Source organism: Mastigoproctus giganteus, chromosome 6 (genome assembly GCF_048544385.1).
Source record: "Mastigoproctus giganteus isolate SK-2022 chromosome 6, ASM4854438v1, whole genome shotgun sequence".
Classification (NCBI taxonomy): Eukaryota; Metazoa; Arthropoda; class Arachnida; order Uropygi; family Thelyphonidae; genus Mastigoproctus; species Mastigoproctus giganteus.
In genome coordinates this window covers 110,395,794-110,405,591 of record NC_143580.1, presented here as the reverse complement: position 1 = coordinate 110,405,591, position 9,798 = coordinate 110,395,794, and positions in this window count along the sequence as shown.

Sequence of the window (9,798 nt, the reverse complement as noted above, 5' to 3'; positions counted from 1 at the left end):
ACTCTTACTACGACTGTACAATAGCTGCCTGGAACAGGTCGCTTTCCAACACAATGGAAAAAAGCCATCTTAAAACTGATACCAAAAAGCCCTACAAAACTTCCGGAGCTGCCTACATCCTACAGACCGATTGCCTTGCTATCAACGGTGAGCAAAATCCTGGAAAGACTACTAGAAAAGAGAATCGAACAGCACTATATGGAAGCAAATCTTAGCAACTCAAAACAATATGAGTTCAATTCTGATATCTCTACTACTGATGTGATCCGAGATCTCCTTAACAGAGCTGCACAATGTACCAGCAAGTACTTCCTGGTGATTGCAGTGGACTTCGCTGGGGCGTTCGACACCCTTTGGTGGCCAAGCGTCCTGGCGGGGCTTCGTGCTGCAGCCCTTCCAAAAAATCTATTTGACTGTATAAAGTCCTATCTCACTGACAGGGAAGTGCAGATCCTTGCGCCCTTTTCCAGCCTATCGCGTGCAGTTCGCAGGGGCTATCCCCAGGGTTCTGTCCTGGGGCCGCTCCTGTGGAACTTTGTTCTCGATGACTTTCTCTGCAAGGACCTGGGGGAGGTTGAAGCCCAGGCCTTTGCCGATGATTTACTTTTAATCACAGCAGCTGATTCAAGAGCCAACCTTGAAAAACAAGAAAATGGAGGGCTGTAAATCCTACAAGATTAGGTTAAACTAAATAACCTAAAACTATCACTAGAAAAGACCAACTCGGTCCTCTTGAAAGGGAAACTAAACTTAAACAGGCCACCACAAATAAAAGTAGAAGGAATAACAGTAAAATTATCAAACAAGATAAAATACTTAGGAATTATCATTGACAGCAATCTCTCATTTAAACCTCACTTAAACTACCTCAGGAAGAAGATACGCATATACACAGCACTTATAGCAAGAATAACGCGTAAGTACTGGGGGCTAAATAAAAAGACCCTCTCCCTATATTACACAACGCTCTTCATCCCGGTAATTATGTACGGATCGCCAGTATGGATGACGAAAACCAGCACAGTAATAAACAGGAAAATTCTTGAAACAATTCAGTGGAACATGCTACCTACAATCACTAGAGCGAGTAGCACAGTTAGTGCTACTCGCTCTAGTGATTAGAGCGAGTAGCACTAACTGTGGCGGCGCTCCAGGTCATTGCAGGTGCACTACCCCTTGACCTGGAAGTTGCTCACGCGGGACTAATGTACTATCACAAAAAAGTGATCCCAATTACAACCTGTGGCATAACCCTTGACCTGACAAGTGACTGGAAGAGGAAACAAAAAAGGATAAATGAATTCCTAACAGAAACCTGGCAAAGAAGGTGGAATGAAACCACCAAAGGAGCAATAACCCATAAATTTCTTCCACTAGTGACAAAAATGCACCCGAAAGCCCCACCCTGGTTTTCCCGGGCCTTAACACTACGTATCTACTAACGGGCCATGGCCCGTTTAAGGAAAAACTAAACATGCTAGGCATAACATAAAATAGAAATTGTACTTGCGGAGAAACCCGAATCATGGACTCATGTCATGCATGAATGTGAAAATTATGACGACATAAGAGCGAGCCTCATTACAAACATCCAGTACAATCCAATTAACCAAGAATCCCGACTCCTGAATACACAAGAAGAGTTTGTAGCGTTTACTAACTTTGCAACTCAAGTATTTACAAGAAGGAAAACAATTATTGCACTACAACCTGTCCAGCAGGAAGACAACAACACTCAATAGAAAAGTCTAAACTTAGAAGGAATGAATGAACCAGAATAAGGGAGAAACTCAAACAAACCAGAATCAAAGAAGAAAATTCAACAGTAGAGAAAAATGCACCATTAGTTCCTAAAAGACTAATCAAAGTTGCTCACAGGAAAAGGAGAAAACAACTATCTTGAGGAAAACTACCCCAGACAAGACAAATTCTCGTCACACTGACGAATTTCCTGAAGGAGACCAACACTGAAGCGTCCAAGAGCTAGCGTAGAGCGCCATCTGGCTCTCAGATCCTGCACCTGCGGGATCTTCTTTAAACCCCGTTTCCTCGCAGGGGGAGACCCTCTTCCCCCCCCCCTTCCACCCTTTTTTCCTCTGGTGGGACATGGGCATGCTCCACTGAAAAACGGGGGGTCATCTTCTCTATCGACCCCTTTGCTTCCTACTCCCCCCCCCCAGTCTTCTGCTGCTTCCCCACCCAAAACTGTCATCTTACATAATGATCAGCCCAACATCAAAATTTAAGACACACCAAAATTTATGCCTGACCATTTAGGCCTTACAGAATTTCAGTGTAAACCCCAAACGATGTTTAAAAGAACCTTAACTAACTAAACTACGCTCGCGACTTCTCCAATTTATTTTATTTTATATATACATGTATATTTTTTTTTTTTTTTTTTTTTTGGTAGTTGTTGGCGCATCGGCTTCTGTGGCCATAGTGCACCTCCCAAGGTTTTTGCAGTACTTTGATCCAAGCCCGAGGCGGGAATCGAACCCGCGACCTTTGGGTTGCCAGGCAGGCACTTTACCCACCTGGCTAGCCCGGTCGGCATACATGTATATACAGAGTTCTTCAAAATGAAGTCCGGGGTTTCACAATTTTTTTTTTTTTGGGAAAATGCATGTGTCATAATCATTTGTAGCCATCTCGAAAGAACGCATAATATCTCAAGTTTCGTTCCCACGATCACGATGTTCGGTATGCTGCACGGCTAACCACCCAGATGGCATTGGACGCATACGCCGTGCAGTCGTTCGTTTGCCTGTGATGCCAATTCTGCTCTGTTGCGACATGGCTTCGGAATGTAATGAGAAAGCTTTTACTGTGTTGTTGTTTTATGTAAGTAAATCTGTTACCGTTGTGCAACGACACTTTGCTGACAGAGTGATTTTTTTCTGATGAATCGACCGACCTTCCATTTGTCGGGGAAAGTGAATAAGCAGAATGTGCGATTTCACTAAAGCCTCTCATATTGAACATTTATGAGGTATGTAAAAAAAAACTTCATTACTATACTTGCATTCTGGAAATATTTCTTTCTTCCTATGTCTGCTCATGTGTGTACAGGAATTGTTTGAAACCCCGGACTTCATTTTGAATAACCCTGTATATATATATTTATTTATTATTATTATTTTTTTTTTTTAGGTCCTAGCCACGGAATTCTCAGGAAAGTAAGTGGCAGGACCTGCCAGAGTAAAATAGCCTCACTGGGTACACCCGGCCAGCCACCCCGTGGAAGGGTATGGAAACATCAGATCCCACTAGGGGCCTGGCGGCTAATAGGCCGAATGAACAAAGGGCACAACACACAACATAGCACATGAACCATACATTTAAAAAAAAAAAAAAAATCTCAGGTTTGCCCCAAACATAGAAAATACGCTGAGATGGGGAAACCCCAACACACCTTACACCTCTTGTAACACTATCAGCGCACGATTTGCATAGGTCTCTAAGAGAACCCTAGAGTCTGTCCCCAGCATCGAGATCAGGTCATCCGCATACGTTTGTGATTGGACTTCTCCAAGGTCGATGTTCAAGAAGTGATCCAGGAAGTAGTTTCAGAGCTGAGCCCTAGAACGGAATCCTGCGGGCAGCTTCGGTATATATGTCTTGAAACGTGACTGTAGGGGGTCTTCCTCATGATGTTTCTATCTGAAAGATAGCTACTAATACAATTATATAGGTTCTTTGGGATGTTCGCTCGTCTGAGTCGACCCAGGGCACTCGGCCACCACTTGAAGGTCAATCAGCGGGTAGAAATGCGGCTGCTTCTGTAAAAGGCCAGAAATGTGTGTAATGTCATGGTTGTACAGTGTGTACAACCATGTGGCATCGTCACCGTCCTTCTCATACCGGGTCGAAAATGTTCCAATCGGATTAATGACGCAAGGAACTTTTATGGGCTTTTTCCGCTCCGTGAATGAGTTAGTCAGTCTCAGGTTGTAGATAGCAAGAATGAAGAAGCACATGCCTGTCTCATTGGTTCATATAACTGAAAGAACATTCAGCAATTCAGACGGACAACAAATGTGTCAGTGAATCTAACAGTTGATACATTTGCTGGGAGTTTGATGAAAGCTGAGACACTGCATCTAATATCAAGACGGAGCTATTTCATTTGGAAATACAGTAATTGCTTCATTGCCAACTTATCATTGCGTTCTGATTTGTCTGTATGATTCAAAGCTGTGAAATAAACTATTATTATTATAATCCTATAGAATAATTATGATTATTGGAACTTTTACAAAGCCAGGTACTTTTAGCAGATAAAACAATAAATTACACAAGAAAAATAGTGCATAAAAAAAAAAAAAAAAGCATAGCAAAAACAGAAATAATTGCTAATAAAATCAAGTGAACGTTGCCCGTCGGTCTGTGGCTTGTACTAATTAGGTAATGCTCCACGTAAACCGCTGATAATAAATATTTTGCAGTTAATAATTCACCACAGTTAACGCATATCGCGAATAACAGGGAAAAGGTGAATACCGTCATTATTAAAAACACATTCAGGAGCTTAAATTACTACCTAGGAACATAAAAGTCATATATTCATCTGTTGTACATTATGTACAAAATTAAATTTACTTATTTAAATAACTTTATGCAACTCCTAATTATGTATAAGTATTATATTTAGCCGTATGGTGCAAGGAAACCTGAGGCTTTTGCTGCACCAGCCAAAAAAAAAAAGAATATTTCTGTGTTACCCTGAGAGAGAGTTAAAATAGAAAAGAATCAACAAGAAAGAGAAGAATGATGATATTCAGCTCATATTCACCAGATGTGAGCCCCTAATTTAAATGATTGGAAAAATGAAACGTTTTTTCTTTACTTTTAGTTTGTTTTCCTACTTCTGTTTGCAGACTACACGCGCGTGATATCCGGAGATAACTATATTTAGTTTTATCGCTTCCGTTGATATATTGAATACTTTACAGTACAGATTACACTATAATATAGTTCTTCGAACAAACAGAAGTACAAAATTAAATCAAAACTTCGGATGTCGCACTATATTTTAAGTAGTCTAGATTTGCACGTTTATTTAAAGGAAATTTAAATTATAATTTAATGAGCTGTTACTCTGGATATACTGGAATTAGTAGTATATCCAGATACAGTGTAGCAATTTTCAGAATAATTCAATGTAGCCAATCGTATTATTTGATGAAAATCACAACTTGAGAAACACAACCTAGAATTCATAATTCTGGGGCATATGTCTCTCAGCCTAGCATCGAACAAAAAAAAAAAAAAAAAAACTACTCATCTCATCTTATCTTATCTCTCCATCACCTCTAATAATTTTTGACACATTATTCCTTAAATATATTCGAATTACCCAATAACGGTGCACCAACTGTTATTTTGTTCCCACAATCAATTACTCTCTGACTTAAAAAATTTCATACCCGTCAGCAATCAACGACTCGACAGCAATTGTTCCAGCAATTAACGACTCGACAAAAGATAACTTCCTACAATCTAATCTAAACCTCTTCTCCTGTAATTTGAATTTATGCCCACGAGTTCTGGAATTTTCTATAACAGTGAAAATTCCATCTTCTTTTATTTTATTAACCTCTCTCAGCATGTTGTAAACCTCAATCAGGTCACCTCTGAGGTCCCTGGTTGCCAAGCTCTGTAGCCCACATATACCCAGCCTTTCCTCGTATGGTCGTCCTTTTGCCGATCTCATCAATCGAGCTGCCCGTCTGTCGACCCTTTCAAGAAGCCCAATGGCTTTTTACGGATGAGGTCTCCATACTTGAACAGGATTCCAAATGTGGTCGTGCAATTGTCTTATAACGTTCGATAAATCATCGATAAGACACCATAAGCTTTCCTGGCTGCCTGTTTACACTGTTCAGAAACTCGGGTTTTTCGTCAGCAAACAGAAAATCAACCTCATAACAAGAAATTTACAGCCAATATTCAAGGAGCAATATGACTTTAGTCGCTGATGCACCTAAACCCTACTACAACGTCATTTAAAAAGCTGGGAAAACCCGTATTATCAACAGAGTAAGCAGTGTAAAATCTGGAAGGCTTATGTAAGTAGAGTTTCTGTACATTCTTATTCTTATTATTATTAGCCATATGGTGCAAGGAAGCCTGAGGCTTATGCTGCACCAGCCAAAAAAAAAAAAAATTCCCAAGTTACCCTGTGAGAGAGAGAGAGAGAGAGGGGGAGAGAGAGAGAGAGAGAAATCACCAAGAAAGAGAAGAATGATGATATCCAGCTCAGGACCCTGGGTTTGCAAGCCCATACTCACCAGATGTGAGCCCCTGGAGTTATATTGCCATCTATCTGTAATTTTAGGTAAATTTTTAGATACGTCCGATTCAAAATTCACCATCGACATGCAGTGGTGGACAAAAAAGCTGCATCACCTTAAAAAAAGTAACATTTGTAGGAAACGTATAAGATATTGTTTAATTACAGTTATTCATTTTGTTTGTCGCAAAGCAAAGGTATTACGTCAGATAACGCTTCTATTGCATCACCGTTTCGATAAATATGGCGTGAGAAGGGTATACACGCTCATTAGTATCCTATTCTGCGGAGGTGTAAGCATGGCTCCATATGTTCAGATGACACCAAGGAAAAAAAGTGTAGCTGTTGCTCTGTCCCAGGAAGAGCTTTCCACACGTGCTACCGCTGATAAAATAGTCTTCCACCAGTCAACAGTATCACGGGTGCTGAAATTAAAGCGTGAAACCGGTAATGTGAAAAGAAGACCTGGATCTGGCCGTAAGAGAGTGACTACGCCTTCCAAAGATCGATATGCCTTCGTAATCGCCATGCTAGTGCTGCTGATCTGAAATCTAAAACTGGACTTTGAGTTGGCCTATGGTGTAGAAACAATTGCACGAACTGTCCAAAGACGGCTTTCGGAATGTGGTCTAGATCCCTATCGGCCCAAGAAGAAGCCTTTGTTGACCCAACAAATGAGGAAAAAGCGACTTGCTTGGGCTAAAACACATGTTTCATGGGCAAAAGAGCAATGGGACATTGCTCTTTTGCATTCAACCTGCATGGATTCCCATTAAAGCCATGCTTCTTGTCTCACGAGGCTTAAAACATACACTAATGTTTTCCCTCATTTTTCACCCTTAAGGTGCAGTCATACCTCAGAAATGCTGGCATTACAGTGTTGGACTTGCCCAGCAACAGTTCACATTTGAACCCTATTGAAAATTGGTGGTACATAATGTCGTCAAAAATTGCTCAGAAGAAGCCAAGTAAGATTCGGCTGCAGGAGAGCCTTGTAACGATGTGGTACCACGAAATTGGGCAACCGTATATCCAGAAGTTGATTAACTCTATGTTAGATCGTTGCAAGGCTGTAATTGTAGCTCGAGGAGGAACAACAAAATATTGAGGACTTATTTTGCTGATTTAAGTACATAATACTACTACGTTGACTTATCATTTCAGTTTGTACACGTAAATGCAATAAAATGCATGTTTGGTTGTTATGATCTCTCATATTTCCATTAATTGCGCATTTTACCCTTTGGGAAGATATTTATGGCAATTAGTTATGTCAGGTGGAGTCTTTTTATTGGATTTCGTTCACAGAGATATAATCCTCAGGGGAACCCTTGATCCAAGAAGACCCCACAGATAAAAATAAATGGGGCCACAATCAGGTTCGCCACCCAAATGATATATCTTGACATAATCCTCTACACAAAGTTCACATTCAGGACACACCTCATACAACTCAGAAAGAAAATTGTTTGTTTGTTATTTGGTTTATAGGAGCATTAGCAACTAAGGCCATATTGCTCCGGGGATATGCGGTGGTCATTCCCTGACCTTTCCGCATCCTCTGTATTTGGTGGTCACGGGATCGAATCCCGGTCTAATGAAGAAGCGTGTGCTACGCACTGCTGCTCCTGCCCATCTGGCTACGGAGGTGCCTTGAAAGAAAATTATAATCACATATGCAACTGCCACATTCTACCACAAAATGACGACTGCAGCCAACAAAAGGATCCTGAACTCAATACAACGGTCAATATTGTTGAAAATAACGTGTGCTTTTAATACCGTCAGCAGAGAGGGCGCTCCAGGTTCTGGCGGGAGTCTTGCCGCTGGATCTGTAAATCATTAGATGTGGTTTGATATACTACATAATGAAAGGGATTGCCATTACCTTCTTGGGACATACAATAGAACCAGAAAACGGAGAAAAACAAGAGAAAGCATGATTGCAGGCACACTTGAAACAAACTTGGCAGACCAGATGGTCCACCTTGCACAAGGGCGAGGTAATGAGGAAATTCATCCCCCTTGTAGAAAAAACCTACCCGGAGTCATCTGCGTGGCCACTAGGGCCTCTACACAACCATCATGCTGACTGGCGACGGACCCTTTAATGACAAACTCGCCACGCTGTGTATACTCCAAGATCCAAACTGTCCTTGTGGAGAAAGAGAAAGCTGGGAGCATCTGATGTACCAGTGCCCCATATACAAGAACCTGCGGGGAATCTTCATAACGAGATTAAGATTCATACCCCAACGGTAAGAACATCACCTATTAGATTCAAGGGACGAATACCAAATCCTGTCCAGATTTGCCTGGGACCTCTTCACAAAAAGAACTCGAAATGCGATCAGAAACTGAATAGAAGATCCACTGAAGAGAATGTCGTAAGCAAAACCACACAATGACAAGACATCCCAAGAGACATCGAGTATGACTCTCAATCAGAATGATCCATCCTCCTGAGCACTCAAAGACAAATTGAGATAACCTGACCCAGCCAAACAACGATGGTGGACGCAGCACCTAGCTGACGGTGATTCACCACCAGCTGAGACAAATAAGGAACCAATCTCCCCAAAGAAAACACCCAAAGCAGGAATAAGAAAATACAAGGACGGGGCTAGTTCCATAAATGATGCAACTAGAAACGACAAAGCAAAGTGCAGCTTAGTTGCCAAATGCCATATGGCGACCTGAAGAGGGCGCCCTAGCCCCCTTCATCTTTGAATTACATTTCCCTGAGGGAAAGAGAGGGGATGGTTTGTTTTTCCCCATCTCCTCCCCTCCTTGCCATCCTCACTTTTTCTCTCTAGTGGTGCATGGGCCTGCCCACTGAAACCTGTGTCCACCCTCTCTATTGGCCCCATACTTCTGCCTTTCTCCGCCGAGTCTTCAGTTTCCCTACCCTCTCCATCTATACGCTAGCAAAAACCCCACACACCTAAATTTAAGCATGTCAAATTACCTTTCGCCCATATTTTGGCCTTTTCAAATTAAAGCTACACCACCCTCACGCAATCGGTAGAGTATTTTTTTTTTTTTTTTTTTGAAGACGGTACACAAATTTTTGGAGGACCAACGTCATATTAGGTAGGTGGTCATAATGTTTTGGCTTATCGGTTTGTGTATGTATGTATATATATATATCACACAAATACAAAGCCCACACACTTTTAAATCTCTGGCATTCCCAGCGAACTGGTACACCCACAATGAAAGCAGCACGGAGATGGGAAACCCCTGGGCCGTTAGACATCAATACACTTTCACTTTCTCCATTAATCAGTGTTACTCTTGTTCTTCATATGGGAAGAGCAGCGGGACTTAAGTGAGTTTGACAAAGGCCAAATTGTAATGGCGAGAGGACTGGGTCAGAGCATATCCGAAAAGGCACAACTGGTGGGGTGATCGCGATCAGCCATGGTTAGTTCCTACCGAAAGTGGTCCGAAGAGGAGGAACCCACGATCCACTGGCGAGGTGTTGGACCACCACGGCTCAT